The 14684-nt window shown below is 39.7% G+C and overlaps 1 protein-coding gene and 1 long non-coding RNA gene across 2 annotated transcripts in view; both read left to right on the forward strand.

Annotated features, from left to right (window-relative positions):
• fbrsl1 (fibrosin-like 1) overlaps positions 1 to 14684 on the forward strand; it is a 340438-nt gene that overhangs the window by 134724 nt on the left and 191030 nt on the right.
• LOC127534643 (uncharacterized) lies at positions 9251 to 10778 on the forward strand. The gene is made up of 3 exons (XR_007942872.1): positions 9251 to 9533; positions 10262 to 10370; positions 10530 to 10778. It is a non-coding gene; the product is annotated as an uncharacterized LOC127534643 (long non-coding RNA).

Raw genomic sequence — 14684 nt, forward strand, 5'->3', positions numbered from 1 at the left:
CCCCTGGTGGAATTGATTAGGCATAATTGGAGGGAGTCAGAAGCTGAGGCAAGTGGCGCTAAATAAATTTGGGTAGTGTTAATTGCAGATTCCACTGTGTCTGTGTGTGGCAGTGTGAGGGGTAGAGAAACACTTAGCCACTGGCTGACAATGGAGGATTAATTGGTCTCCTCCAATGAACATAATTAGACTGATTGTTGGGAGAGATAAAGCAAAGGTTTTATGAGTGCAGCAGCACTGTCAGCGCTAAGAATATCATCCCTCCTCCTCCTGCTTTCCAATTCCCCTTCTGTGCCATAGTCTCCTGTACAAAGTTAATGCTCCTTATTCCTCTTTTAGCTGTAAGGGAGTTGAAATCCCTGCACACAGGGTAGGAGTAGATCACAGGTTCACGGTTACTGAGCCTTATAGTGATAACATCTCTTTAGGGGAACACTGCAATCTTCTGTTCCAGCTACAGTGCAGTCGATGTATCCATGTTCTCTGATTACATTAGTTATTGAGCTTTTATTGGCCATAAATACAAAGAGCAAGAGTATCCTCTGCCTGATGGGGGAGCTGCCACGCATTTAAATGTTGGGAGGGATTCTTGTCCTCCGTCCAGACCATGCGAATCCAATTGTAGCCGGGGTTCATTCCTGCTCCAAGTGGAAATGATTTGGGAGCCCCAGAGCATTACTCAGGCTTGGCCAAGACAATCGGCAGCAACAACAGCAGTGACTTGAGGGACTCAGGGCCCCATCGCCACCCCAGAAACCCGGTGAACGAGAGCTGAGCTGCACAGAGCTCCGACAGAGCCCTCTTGGATGGTGCCCAGGTCTCAAACAGAGAGGAGGCCTCCGCAGACTGCTTCAAAGGGGAGGGCGGAGAGAGAAGAACAATACATTTGACAAGATTCATCAGCAGAGGTTAACCACAAACGGCTGCATGCTAGCTGCTACTATAAATATGACATGAGAAGATAAGATGAAGAACAGCAAATGGAGGAATCAAAGAACATGTCAGAGGCTTTCAGAATTTATGCCTCGCACTCCACAGGATCATGGTTTGACAAGGCGGGTGTTGGGTTTCTTGGAGAGAAAAAAAAAAGATAAAAGATGGTCTTGAAAGTGAGAGACACTCTTAATTCTTTCATTAATTGGCTAGAATTTAGAACATAGGTTGACTGGTTAAAATGAAATGTGTGCAGTAAAGACCCTAAACAATGTTTGGGGAGATTCAACTACATTTTATGCTTTTAAAAAAAGGGTGAAGTTGCCGTGAGTTCTTTACATTTACATGTATTGATTTCACCCGCTGCCATTTTTAATATATTACATTAGACTGCACATTTTGTATTTTGATCCTGCCTTTTGTGTTTAACTATCTGTCTTCTACCGTTCAACATTCATTAAATCATCATTGATTTACCCATCTTTCTTTGTGGCTGATACATTCTATCTCTGCTTGAGCTTAATGTTAAATCTAATTAACAGATACATATTTTCATGGCTGCATCCATCATTTTCCACCCTGTTCGATTAAGTCGTGCGTCTAACCTCCCTTTTCCGCCCGAGAGGTAAAGCAGCACAGTGAAAACTGACCTTTCTTGTTAAAAACATCGTCTGAAATCTTCAAAGAACTGGAAACATCTGCACAAATGTTGTTTCCATGGACACCTGTCATGTTTCTGCCTAGCTCTGAATGAGAAAACAATGTTGGGTTTCTGACCTGAACCAAAGACTAAAAAAGTCAGCAAGCTTTCCTGACTGACAAGCAGGCAGCCTGGGGGGTTGGCTGAGCTGAGCAGGGCTGCCAAGGGCTGGGGGTTGAAGACCTTGACTCCTGCACCCGTGGTGTGATGGAGAGACTTGGCCTTCCAGCAAAAAAGAGACGGAGGCTTCTGCTCAAAGCCGAGGTACCTCAGGGAGACATTTTGATGCATGATGGGTGGAATAAAATAAAATAAAATGGGATCAACCCTAGCAGCAGCAGCAGTTATTGGTGGAGGGGAGGCGTTTGCTGTAGCCCTCTGGCAACACTCAACCTAAGGCTAGCTTTGCCTTCTATCTTCAATGTTTTACTATATGGAACTCCCACTGGTGCCCTGAGAGAAAACGGCCTGTTTTAAGATGTTCAGAAGAAATACTAGCACATCGACATATCCGTTTTAACTCAGCTGGGCATAAAATAGGGAAGTGGCTCCCTTTTGAGGAGAACTCACTGACCTTGGCAGGAACTCTGAAAGAATACAGCCAGATTTTTGGCTTTAGTGTTTCCTTTTGTGGCTTATTTTTACCATGCACGTTGGAGGGGGGCGGGGTTTGGTCACTGACTTCATCATATCAGAACATTATTAGTACAACACTTGGTCATTTCCCCAGCGTGCTTATGCCATTAATTGTCAGTCTAGCAGACTGCTTCTTTTCTTTTTTCTGCTTTAATTTAATCCATCGCTTTCGGTAGTTTGCTATGAACGCCAGATTCTGTAATGAGTGAGTGCACTATGACAAACTGTTTCTCTCATGGATACTTTATGAACTTGCTGGCTAATAGAGGGAGCTACATTGTTGCATCAGTTCCAACTGAACCTCCATGATAGATTGTTGCTCCCTTTGCAACTCTTTCTACCAGAGAAGAGAGGCGGGGAAACAAGGGAGAGGTGGTGAGCTGACACGTTCGCAAGAGAAGGCCATCTCATCGGTTTGTCTCACAAGTTGTTTTACCTTGGCCGCCGGGTGGCTCCCACCTGGCCCCACTGGGGTTGTGACTGCAGAGGGTTGGCCAAGAAGTCATGGCCACAGATTAACTCTGCTATTTATGGCCCAAGCCCGTCTAACTGCTGCCCCAGAGATGGGAAATATTGCTCACTTAGCAGGATTACTGGGTGCCGTAATGCCCCAAAGGCCTGCTTTATGGCAGGTCATAAATGTTCCCAGGGAGAGGCAGCGAGAGTCGGATTGATTAGCGCTCCGGAGGAAAGTCGATCTGTTACCCACGCCCCACTGGGGAACGCTGTGATGGATGTTTCCGGGAGGTGGAGAGAGGCACTGAAAGGGAGGGGAGGGCACTTTGCTGTGCACAACGCCAGTCCTAGACATCCCCACAGTGACACAAGATGGAGGGTTCCTATTGCTTGCAGGGCCACGGGAGGTTGTCAGGCAGTCACAGAGCTATAGCCACTCAATGCAACAGCCCTTTGCCATCCCACTGGCAGACAAATGGAGAGGCGACCTTGCCACATGCTGCCATTTACCAACGTCCCCCTTGACACCTTGCGTCCCCCAGACATCTGTCATTTCAAAAGATAGACCCCACCTACACCCACACCCCCCTCTGGGGCATTCATTTGCGGCAGTACAAGGTCTGATATACAAGCTACCGTGAACCCTTTTTTACCTTCACTGGATGTCACTACTGTTTTAGTTCAGATTATGTTAATAGTGTAGCAAACTGGATATCATCATGATTTCTCTCCTGTCTATATGTACTGCATATACTGAATACATAGCCCAGTGAGAGGATCACCTCTGATCCTGAAAGTGTTGGTGGTGAATATATAGGTGCAGATTCATGTTAGTCACATAAAATAGTAACATTTGAAAGAATAAAAAATTGAATTGACTTTTTATATTACATGTTGGTATTCAGTTATGTGACATCCTCAGTTCTGGAAGTGAAGATACTAATTCTTTTTGAGAAACCAACTTTGTTCATTTTGCTGGATGACGATGTGTTCGAGGACATCTGCCCAGCAGAGGACCATCATCCTCCTTTCAGGTGCTGCCCCTTTTCCAGGTTTAGAAACGTATTTACTGCTGTTAAAGCACTGGAAGCATAGAGTAATATGTGTGTGTCTAATATAGTTCTCCTTCAATTTCACCGCTCTGTGTACAGTAATGGAATGGACAAACAATAAGAAACACATTTTAATATAATGTAGTCCAGTGTAATACAACCTATTAAGGTTTTAGTGATTAATGGAAAGTAGAATTATCACTTTTTGGATGCTGTCAACAAAAACCTAATATATATAGGCTTCATTAAAGTAGAATTTAGAATTGAGCTGTTGTTTTTAGTGGATTGAACAGTATTGCACAGCATTGCTAATAACGTGTGTGGTGAGTGTATATCTATCTGTATGTGTGTTCTTAAACCTTCCTATTTCCTTACTTAGGCAGTGGTGCTGCATTTAATGTGGCATTTGATTGTAGCTCAGTCCACCTTTAAACAATGTACTTAAAATATGAGCTGCAGTGGTTAGTATAAATGGTATATATTGCTTTCTTTTTGGCATTATTTGCTCATTTGTAAAAATCAGCATTACGATTTACTGTCATCTATAAATTAATTTGAGAGTTTAGCATCTACCAGCACCGTTAACACAGCATCCGTAACAACTCGGTGCCAGAGGCAATAAATACTACAAAATAACAGCATGAAAGCTAAGTGGTAGGACATAATGTACCAGCGCTCTCTCCCCAGGTAGTACTGATTTCTTTCAACATGGTGCTATGCTCGCTACACCTCTCACCTCATCCTTCTGGCTCCCTGCTGTTCTTCAGTCTCCCTGACATGCCTACACAGTTGGACTGCAGCTGCCCTTATACAGGCCTTTCACTGGCTTAGATATTTTCCAGATGCCTGACTTGGAATATTGGCTGCATGTGTGTGTGTGCTTTTGATGTATGAGATTTGCAAGTGTTTATTTATGTGCAAACGGTCAAAATGTGCACATTTGCACATGCATGTACTGTATGTACTGACACAAATCGATATGCAAATGACCATGCATGTGTGTAAAGTACAAGAGAGTGTGCTGCAGCATCTGCAACCATTTCTCATTTTATTAGGCACGGAGGTACACAGCACGATGAAAGGGATCATCAAAATGACCCAACTGCTGATGGAGCGCTGCTCTTGGAATTTATGTGTGCCTTTGTCTGCTGTTTCAACTAACGCGAAAGTGTGTTAGGTTATTTAGGAGACTGGAAGCTCTGGGGAGCCTGCCTTTCATTCTAATACAAAGTCCCTATGACGTATATCTGCTGTAGGATTACTAAAGGAACCACATCAGCAGGTGTTTTCATTTTGTCTCAAACTGTGCTCATGTGCCGGCTTTTGTCCATGCAAAATTGGTGGAGTCCTCTTCTGTATTGCACTAGCCCTTATAATCTCACATTTACCTACATACATCACCGGTACAGGGAAGATCGTCATTTTATGGCTCTTTACTTCATACCGTTTCGTCTTCCTTTGTCTCTGCAACTGACAACCCAAGCTTGTGTTTTTGCCACCGTGCTGGGAAGGAGTTGCTTTTCTTGTTTAACGTGTTAAATCACAAGAGAGGAAAAATGCCTGTCACCCAGATAAAGCTGATTACAACGCTTATCAGATACATGCAGATAATTATGGTCGTAATGCAAATGGAACAGCAGTCAAGATAACACGAAGCCTCTCCACCATCAAAAAGCATAGCAGGTGATGAAAAGATAGCGGATGATAGAACAAATGCCCGGCAACTGTTTTTGGTAAGACAAAGCGAGCATGTCATGAGTTTACAAAGCATGCCACATACCAGAAATAGATGGTCAATAAGCATGGAAATCCCCTGAGTGTCTGCCGCTATATCTGAATGCATCTGGACTTTTTGTAGAATGATAAGCAGCTATGACGTTTTTTGTTTGTTTTTGTTTTTTCCATTTTTATAGTCTCTGCCAACTGGTTTGAGTTTATTTATGCATTGTGAAAGGTTTGCTCAACCTTGTTTGTTTTTCTGGTAACTGTTGACTCAGCATTGGTAGTACTGTAGAACAGGGCTCTTGGACGGCAGCTATAAGCCTACAGAAGCCTCTGTAAGCTTCTAAAAGCCTCCTTCTCCTCGGCTTACAGGTATGATGTATCCTTTCTTAGTGCTCCACTGTTGTTAGCCTCATCTTATGGAGTACAATGGGCCGGCCCTGTGCTATCGCTCATCTCATACCACACCACAACGTCAGCCTAGGCACAGATAGGAATAGATTATTAAACTAAGAACAGATGACATTAAATGGATATTTATTTGATGTCCTGCTTGAAAAAAAAATCTCCTTGTTTGCAGTTAGCCACCAAAGCTACAGTCATTATTTCATACTTTGACGGGTTGGTTTGGATTTATCCATTTATTGCATCTTAAAGCTATCGATTTAAGATATGATAGCTTTAGAAATTATGTTTGCTTTGGTGTTTGTGTTTGCATTGGACTTGGGCACCTCCTACATAATACCATTTGCATTATCTAACATGGAGGGAAACCTGTACAAACCAGATGAGATAGGGCCGCAGTCCGTCAAACCAAGCTCTGTGGGATCATACCAGACTAAGCCAGATCAAACCAGGCAAGAACAGACTAGACTGTGTTTAGCAAGCCTACTGTATTGTTTTTTGTAACGTCAGTTGCTCATGGTGGTTACACCAACAGAAGCCCGTCAGATCGATCAAGATAAAGGGAAGCATTTATCAAAGTTCATGCCGCAATCTTACACAAAACTAAGATAAAACTCTCACGTCTGTTCAGCTTGCAACCTGTTTGGTAGGTTCACAAGAGCAAATCCAGTGTTCCAAATAAAACAAACACTGCTGAGAAAGTACATCTAGTCTCTGAGTCACCCTGCATCATCCCGGATGTCAGCTGAATAGACTGACATGGCCATTTGCATAGTTTATTTTACTTGTCTTACTCACTTGCTCTGTTCTGCTGCTGTTTATCACCACTCCTCTACACTGCACACTCAGTTCCCCTGTCAAGAAAATAGGGTCAGTTTTAGTTACCACCTGGCAAATAAGAAGGTTAAAAGACATGTATGTTTAAATAAATTGGCAGCCAAAGTTTAAATCTATTTTACTGTGCAAATGTCTGTTTTATATTCATGTAATTGTAATATAACTGACTGGTGAAAGACAGTTTAATAAGATAATGTCACAATATGCACAATATTCCCAGGGATTCGAAATTACAATTAAATTACTGACTTGACCAAGTAATAAAGTTTTTGCAAACTTGGATTTTACACCAAGCTGTCAAACAGGCAAGTAATAACAAAGCACCTAATAATCACACAGTATCATATGAACACGTGTATTTAGCTGTATATCATGATAGAACACTTGTGTTGATGTTTTATGCCCCATCTAGGGGACACAACTTGAACAAAGCCCATCTTTCCCAAATCCCAAAGCAGCCATAGACAGACTGCCGAGATTTAACAACTGAGTCACTTATTTACAATGTGTTTTGGAGCAGATGGAGCTAAGAATTGACTTCAGGGTGGGCAAAGGCTAAAATACCAAACAAACACATTTATCAAGTAAGGTACAATAAACAGAACCTAACAAAATCAAATAAATAAATTACAACTGAATAAAACACCCCAACTAAAATAAACAGGTGAAAGAAGATAGCTGAAATGGCAGACTGCTCCTTCACACTCCTGGTGAACGAAAACCACCAGCATGGCAAAGATCCCATAAACCACAAGGCTCGCTATTGCAGTGGAAACACGTTTGGCTAGTTGGGAAGGAGAGAGATGAGTTCTGAGCACACAAAGAGCCGCTGCCATCTTGAAGTATTTTTGTTGCATGTGGATGCAGTCAGGCAGCGTTTTACAGGAACAGCTTTCCTCCTCTGATGCTGCAAAGCACTCGGCTTTGCAGAATGGTGAATTCGTGGTTTAACTACTTCTGACAAGAAATGAATACTGAAGTATCAAATTCATGTATTAAATCAGGGGTTTAATGCATCTTAGCCAAACCATTTTTCCCCCCGCTGTGTTCCCAGTGATAACACTAGCAAATCAGTTGGGAAAGCCAAAGCCAACAAGCATTAAGTGGTGAAGTCAGGGCCTGGCGTATGCTGGACACTGACTTCCGTTCTCCATCAGAAACCATAGAGGGAGATCTCTTGACATTTTGCCCCTCACTGCGGTGTTATTGCTGCTAAGCGGGCCTTGATGTGCCATCGATCTGACCCAGACGACCAAGCATTCACATCCCTGTAAAAACACACTGGGGATGGAGATGTAGAGCAATGCGCCATGTTGTGTTTGCTTTGTGAGCTCCCTAAGGCCTGGCCTCCCAGCTCCATTTATCAGAAGTGTTTGCACAAGGGGGTAATTTGTAATATTCACTCAGGGCTTTAGAGATAGAGCAGTGGCACAAAGGGTTGAAAGGAGACCAGCAGTTTGTTTTCTTTGATCCAAACTGTAGTGGAAGTTTTTTTTTGAGCATTATTCCATTTGGTGTGTTTACGCTCATCCTGCCAAGTTGACGGAAGTTATGTGTACCCACAAATGACTTGTTCACAGATTTAGGCGAAATGTACTTGTACAGATGTTTGGGATATTTGGCTAAAAGTTTACATTTAGACTGAAATATTTACTGCATGCAGTTGGTAATGTGCTACTTTGCAGAAGATAGTGGCTGTCATCATCTTGAACACACTTCAGTCCTTTGAAAACACGTAAAAAAAATTATATATATATATATATATATATATAATTTTTTTGAGCATTGCAATTTTGATAGACCGATCCACCACAGGGTGCACAAGCTCCTGAACTGCCCGCTCCACGGACTGCCGCACACATTGCTTCAGCTGAGGATGAGCCTGTAGCAGTGGGATGTTGACATTTATATTGATGTGTGAAATGTGTGATTATATATATATATAATTTTTTTTTACGTGTTTTCAAAGGACTGAAGTGTGTTCAAGATGATGACATTTATTTATAATGTATGTATATATATATATATATATATATATATATATGTATATATATATATATATATATATATATATATATATATATATATATGTATATTATGGCATGCCGTTTAGGAAATTATATATATAATGAAAGTCGATATATATATAATGAAACTTGATATATATATAATGAAACTTGATATATATATAATGAAACTTGATATATATATAATGAAAGTCGATATATATATAATGAAACTTGATATATATATAATGAAACTTGATATATATATAATGAAAGTCGATATATATATAATGAAACTTGATATATATATAATGAAAGTTGATATATATATATATATCAACTTTCATTATATATATATCGACTTTCATTATATATATATATCAACTTTCATTATATATATATCTCGACTTTCATTATATATATATATATCGACTTTCATTATATATATATATCGACTTTCACTATATATATATCAACTTTCATTATATATATATCAAGTTTCATTATATATATATATCAACTTTCATTATATATATATCAAGTTTCATTATATATATATCGACTTTCATTATATATATATATCAACTTTCATTATATATATATCAAATCTTTTTTTCCTACCGAGCCCCGGAAGGGACATGTCCGTATGGCGAAGCGACAACGAAGGACACTCACCCGGACGAGAATTTTATTGAGTTTTATTTTAAAATCGGCCTGAAACACACAGACATTCAAGCAGTGCGATGCGCTAAGAGTCTGCCATGCAGACCAGCGATCCTGATAATGGTAAGTTTTATTTCTCCAACATCCTGCTGTTATCCTACTATGAATACGCTAGCTACAACAGTCCCACATCAGTATTATGAACGTTCCGCCAGCTAACGCGGTCCGGACACCGGATCAGTGATTAGAGGTTGGCGTTCAACTATTGTTTGCCAGCCAGTTAGCCGCTGGTAAGCTAACAAGCTATGAAACAACTCCTTATAAAACCGGAGGAAAGCAGCAGCAATATTTCAGTCCAAGACCTGTATTCAGAACCTCCCACGCTGTTGCACAATGACCCATTAATCATATTACTGAACTATATGGTTATCATTGAAATTTCCCTTGAAGAACCAGTGAACTCTTTGCGAACACATTTTAATTTATGTGTTGATTATGTTTCGTATCAGTAATACAAGTCTAAAAAACTGATTGAAATGATCAAGTTAACACAATGAAGTAAAGAGTACTGGTAATCTGCAGCTATTTTCATAATTTCAAGGTGAAATTCTGATGTGTGATTTTCTAGCTTTGCAGATGTGGAAATCCAATGCACTGATTTCTTATACACAGATGCTTTTGGTGTTTTTTGTTGTAAAATAAAACAAGGCATTTATCACTGTTGGAAATTATTACAGGTATTATTTGTAACACTTTCTAACATTGTATGGACAAAGCAATAAATCAGTTAATGGATAAAATCATTTGTATTACAGATGCTATCAACAGCATGTCTTGTTCATTTTATTTAGTTGTCGGCCTTGGATGATGAGGTCCAGTTACCAGGAGCACTAGTCTGCAGCTTACTGGTTCCGTCCTGCAGCTCCTCCACGCTGTCCTCCTCTCTACAGACCAAATCAAGTAAGATCTGTTTAGACTATGCAGACATCAACATGATCAGTATGTTATCTTTTGACCCATCCTAAAATCACAAAATAGAACATTTACTTTAAGTTAACTGTGTTTATGAAAATAGAAAATAATTACTGACAACTAGTACTTTTTGGTGCTTTTATGCAGGAAAAGGGAACCAGGAAGCTGCTGTGGATCCTCTGCAGTATCTGGAGAGGTCAGAGGAACGGTTCTTGGAACAGATCGGAAGACACCAAGACGTGACCTCTGCCATGCTCCAGAACATCCAGAAGATGAATGAAAACCTTGGTTGCACTGATGGGACGCATGGTGTCGGTGCTGGAGCAACTGTCCCAGAATTAAACTGCATTGTTGACTATTGGCTTTTCTAGAAAATAAATCTTTTTTAGTACTTCACCTGTTTTGTATTTTACTCATGCACTTTGGATGAATGAACAGAAATTTGTGATGAGAGATGCAAATTTTGTCTATAATCTACAGAGACTTTATTCAGTGTTCAGTGCACACTTTTGTTACACACATTTTGACAGATAAGCAGTTGTGCTTTTCAAGCAGATTTTAGTCAGAAACATCAGTAGCATACGTTGTTGTTTTTTTACTGTTACACCAATCTAGGTAGATAAACTGCACTACTGCAGCAGACATATTATTGAAATGTGCTTCTATTATGTGTCTACATACACTGCTCACAAATAGTTATTCAACTTTTGGGTGAAATTGATGGAAAATATAAAAAGTGCATGCTGTAGTGATATATCATAAAAGTAGGGTATTTAACTAGAAACATGCAATAGTGATTTCCTCATCTCAAAAAAAATTATTGAATCAAAAGCTAACAACAGTGGAGGGTATGTCACAATAAAAATGTCTCAGTTTGGACAGAACAGCAGCCTTCAGCTGAAATCCAGTACAATTGTGTCCCACCAGTGGCGTGATCATGGATGTGTCCAGGCAGCAGCTGACCTCTGCCTCGTAATTAGCCTTAAGACCAGCTATAAAGATAAACATAGATATTATCATTATCATCAACATATGGTGCATGTGTTTAACCTTTAAGCTATGTAGGGATGCAAATGTAGTCGAAGCTAAGTAGCTAAGCTAATGCTAACACGTTCAGTGTTCAGAATCAAAACATCTCTAAAAATTACCTGTTTTCTCAAACGTAGTCGCCATTCCCTGTGACAACCATGAAGACAGATAGATAATCACAGAAGAGCTCATCTGAAGAGCAAATGTCCAATAAGGTTCCTGTTTTTGTTTGCCATGTCCTTCCAGGGCTCAGTAGGAAAAAGTCTGAATATATGGAATGAAACTTTGAATAGATGGAATGAAAATCTGAACATTCTATATTCCGACTTTCATTATATATATATCAAGTTTCATTATATATATATCAACTTTCATTATATATATATATCAACTTTCATTATATATATATCAATTTTCATTATATATATATCAAGTTTCATTATATATATATCGACTTTCATTATATATATATCAACTTTCATTATATATATATATATATATCAACTTTCATTATATATATATCAACTTTCATTATATATATATCAACTTTCATTATATATATATATCAACTTTCATTATATATATATCAATTTTCATTATATATATATCAAGTTTCATTATATATATATCGAGTTTCATTATATATATATCAAGTTTCATTATATATATATCGAGTTTCATTATATATATATCAAGTTTCATTATATATATAATTTCCTAAACGGCATGCCATAGTATATATATATATATATATATATATATATATATATACACATTATAAATAAAATTAATAATTAATAATAAATAAATATTTTATATACAGTGGGTACGGAAAGTATTCAGACCCCTTGAAATTTTTCACTCTCTGTGTCATTGCAGCCATTTGCCAAAATAAAAAAGTTCATTTTATTTCTCATTAATGTACACTCAGCACCCCATATTGACAGAAAAAAACAGAAATGTAGAATTTTTTTTCAAATGTATTAAAAAAGAAAAACTGAAATATTAGCCTAGCCGGGCTAGACAACCCACGGCAACGAATTTAATTCTCTGCCAGGGTGGGTCTAGTTACCCTCGGTAAGCCTCGAGGTTGGATGCTCCTAAAACTGGCCGGACCAATCACCATGAAGTGTAGAGTCAGAAGGCGGGCGTAACTAAGTGACGACAGAGGCGTGACGATTCTGACAGAAACAACCATAGAAACAAGGATAGACAAGAAGATGGCTGCGCACAATTAACAGTTATCTTTCGACAGTCGTTGAGCTCCATTCGCACTGACTCTGAATAATCTTTCCGTTAACATGTCTGTAATATACTTGAGCTTCACCCATTGACTGTATAAATAAGGCTTCACCGAACTCCCGCATCCTCTGATTTCCGGCGCTCTAGGAACTACGTCAGCCTATTCGTTGCGCTGATTGGTTGTATACCTACCCAGTTGCTGCAGAGTGATTTGAAAGACAACCTTTTAGCCCGCCTCCCTCCCTGTCGAGAGTTCCTCGACCCTTGTCTCTTCAGACCTGGGTCTAGCGCGGCTAGGCTACTGAAATATCACATGGTCATAAGTATTCAGACCCTGTGCTCAGTATTGAGTAGAAGCACCCTTTTCAGCTAGTGCAGCCATGAGTCTTCTTGGGAATGATGCAACAAGTCCTCATGGCTCCGATTCTCCACCATTAGTTGCATCTTTTACCACTTTTGGTAAAGCAATAATAATTGGGATTATCTAAGTTGTGTGTTGCTAAAGAATACACATTATATTAATGAGTAAATAAGGAATACAAGACACAACATCTAACTGTATGCCACTGAAAACACGAGGTTAAATTTAGCTTGGAATATAGAGCTCTCCACTCTGCCAGCTAGGAATGTTTCAGATGGTGTATAGCACTGAATGGACTTGGAGAAGATTGGCCCTACATTTCCATTTAGGACTTTACACTGTGGGACCTGTGAGTGAATCTAGACATTTGACCTTGAAGTAAGAACACTGCTGTGAAGAGGTCAAGGGAAGATGAAAGCAGACATTGCACATGGCCTGCAAGATACTCTACGGTGTCACTTCTCTTTGGAGTCCAATTCAGTCTAATCTGAGCTGTATTCAGAGGCCTATTCACAGACACTGCAGAGTAGTGTGCTGTACCATGCTGTAAACACAATACACAAACATACAGTATGTTTTTTGACCTCCACACTGTAGGGTTTTCAGACTATTTACATCCTCAACACTGCTGCTCCTGAGCATAAATCTGAGATGAAAATGCCTCATTAGGTCTAGCTTTTTCATTTTGCAGCATTTCCTCTCTGACATAAAAGTCTGTGTAGGTTTCAAGTGTGTCAGATCTGTATGTGGACCACTCGGTCTCGTGGATAGTTTGCATTGTTCAAAAGCAGAATGGATGTGAAGCTTAGATCGCTAAGTGTCTATCTGTTCATAGCCTCAGTAATTCACACACACTGCCAAATAGACTGCATTTTGATTCTTTGTGACTTGACAAGCACTTGGTATAGATACGACACAAGGTCACTGTGGTGGAATATATCGTAATTTTATTATGGAAATACCCACACATGTCACTGCTTAAGTCAGATTATTGGCCTTTTACTGACAACATCCACTGCTGAAAGGCTAAAGCACACGGTTTTGCTGCACCCCAACCTTGACAGGTAAACATACATCTACAGCAATCATACAGATGTATCTACAGTGAAAATACTGGCATTGGTATTGCTAAGAAAAACACAACTGCTGCCATTTATGGGCCCATATAGCGTCCTGGAAAATAGTCTTGTGGCGTTTTGATCACCGTGAGATGTTGCAATCAAAGTAACTTCACTCAATAGTGAAATGCAAGGCAGACGTGGTCTCTGGCCTTGCAGCTGCTGCAATATAAAAGGATGGAGCGAATGAAAGAGAGTGGAGGATAAAAAGCCTTTCCATCCGTGGAAGGTCAAGTAGATAGGCAGTTTTACTATATCTCTGTGACAATGGTTCGAGCAGAGATTCACTGAACAGCAGTGTGATAGAAATCACAGAAAGGTAATGGCGGAGGTAGAGGAATAGTGGGGTCTTGTGGGAGCAGTTTTCCTCACACTACTGCTGCACTATAGATTTATGTGATTTGAGCCCACCCTCTCTCTCCCTTTGATGAAATTCAATAGCTAGACTTATGGTAAAGTGGTTCTAAGCTTTAAGATGATTGCTGACCGTCTCCAAAGGTGGACACAACTGAACAGTCAAAGAATGCACGCATCTGTGTCAAAACATCTGAA

This window comes from Acanthochromis polyacanthus, chromosome 7, assembly GCF_021347895.1.
Source record: "Acanthochromis polyacanthus isolate Apoly-LR-REF ecotype Palm Island chromosome 7, KAUST_Apoly_ChrSc, whole genome shotgun sequence".
NCBI classification, from domain to species: Eukaryota; Metazoa; Chordata; class Actinopteri; family Pomacentridae; genus Acanthochromis; species Acanthochromis polyacanthus.